Source organism: Notamacropus eugenii, chromosome X (genome assembly GCF_028372415.1).
Source record: "Notamacropus eugenii isolate mMacEug1 chromosome X, mMacEug1.pri_v2, whole genome shotgun sequence".
Lineage (NCBI taxonomy): Eukaryota > Metazoa > Chordata > Mammalia > Diprotodontia > Macropodidae > Notamacropus > Notamacropus eugenii.
The window spans coordinates 12,698,676-12,700,817 of NC_092879.1; the positions used below are offsets into that span (position 1 = coordinate 12,698,676).

The 2,142-nt window shown below is 35.7% G+C and overlaps 1 pseudogene; it reads left to right on the plus strand.

Moving 5' to 3' along the window:
• Positions 1 to 281: 281 nt before the first annotated feature.
• LOC140515366 (eIF5-mimic protein 2-like) lies at positions 282 to 1,511 on the plus strand (annotated as a pseudogene).
• Positions 1,512 to 2,142: the final 631 nt, after the last annotated feature.

Consider the following 2,142-nt stretch of genomic DNA (forward strand, 5'->3'; position numbering starts at 1 on the left):
CTTCCATTTCAAGGAATCCAGTGCTGGGTAGTAGGTATGTTGGGGAATATAAAATTATTTTAATAATAAAAATAGTTAGAAAGCTATGATTATTAAACAATATTAAATGTAAAGACATCACATTTAATTTTGTTGTTGTTCAGATGCTTCCATTACAATGGAAAATACTACTTCCTGTCATGAAATGTTGAGAAATAAATGTTCTACATGGACTCAGTCACACCAATTCCTAAAAAAAGTAATTTTGGCTTTACTTGTCGCCTTCAATTCGGGTGTCTTTTATGAAATATCAAAAGGAGCAAAAGCCAACACTATCAGACCAGCATTTTAAAACTAGAGAAAGAGATGAAAAAGAGAGGTTTGACCCTACTCAGTTTTAAGACTGTATTATTCAAGGTTTAACTGAAACTGGCACTGATTTGGAAGCAGTAGCAGAAATTCTTGATGCTTCTGGGGCAAAACTTGATTATTCCTCATATAAACACTCTTTGATATTCTGGTGGCTGGTGGCATGCTGGTCCCAGGTGGTACACTGGCAGATGACATGATGCACACAGATATCTGTGTATTTGCAGTACAAGAAGAACTAGAAATCATGCAAGCTTTTGCTCAGGTATTCAACAGGTTAATCAGATAATACAAATACCTTGAGAAGGGATTTGAAGATGAAGTTAAAAAGCTGCTGCTATTCTTGAAAGGTTTTTCAGAGTTTGAGAGGAAGAAACTGGTCATGTTGACTGGGGTTCTTCTGACCAATGGGACACTTAATCCATCCATTCTTAACAGTCCTTATAATGAGAATTTGGTTAAAGAAGGCGTTTCAGCAGAAATCATGGATAAATGAAAAAGATATCAATTCAATAGCTGCTAGTCTCGAATAGTTAGCATGAACAACAGACTGATGGAACTTTTTCCTGGTAACCAACAAGGTGTTGAGCACTTCACAAAATATTTTACCAAAGCACATCTAAAAGAACTTTCTGAGTGTGTTCAGAACCAACAAATCATGAGAACTCGTAAAGAGCTACAGAAAGATCTTCAAGAACAGATGTCACGTGGTGATTCATTTAAGAATATAATTTTGTATGTCAAGGAGCAGATGAAGAAAAACAGTATCCCAGAACAGATCGTTATAGGTATAGTCTGGTCAAGTATAATGAGCGCTGTAGAATGGAACCAAAAGGGGAAGCTGGTAGCAGAGCAAGCCATCAAGCATTTGAAGCAATATAGGCTTCTACTTGCTGCCTTTACTACTCAAGGTCAGTCTGAGCTGACTCTGTTCCTGAAGATTCAGGAGTACTGTTATCACAACATTCACTTCATGAAAGCCTTCCAGAAAATCGTGGTGCTTTTTTATAAAGCTGAAGTCCCAAATAAAGAGACCGTTTTGAAGTGGTATAAAGTGCACATGTTGCAAAGGGGAAAAGTGTCTTTCTGAGCAAATGAAAAATTTTGTAGAGTGGCTCAAGAATGCAGAAGAAGAATCTGAGTCTGAAGAGAAAGGTGACTGAATTGTGAAACTACAAGCTCAGTAAAGCAAACAGGAGATAAAATGTCATGTCTCATGTGTCCTTCTGGTTCTTACATCTTCCTACCTCCCTGTATCAAGCATGATATAAGGACTTTCATGGCAAATTTATTTTATCTGTTTTCTATGGTCACTGAAAAAGGTTGGGTTCAGTTTTTAAAAGTAACTCCAGGAACTATTAGACTTGAATCTAATGTTGCATTAGTCTTTTCAATTATCTTCTACCTCATGTATTTTCTACTGTAATAATGCAATTTAAGGCCTTCCACAATGAACAGTTCATTTTATCCGTGGGTTTTCTGTAAACAGTTTTCAGACATGATTTGTTTAAAAACAATTTGTTATGGAAATTCTGTTTGCAAATTAAACTGTAAAAGTATCCCAAGTCAAAAGGCAACACTGAATGGTGTTCAGAGACCCATTCATCAGATGATGATCTATATAAGATGTCGGGTTAATTTCTGAACATTTATTATAATGTAATTGGTTCACTCTTTGTTGATATTGCTAAAAAGTATATGCGTTAACACTTATTTTTGACATTATTAAACGTTAAGCAAAGGATTTCCAAGTAACCTACAGCTAAAATTTCTATTACCCTTGCTCCCTGGTTT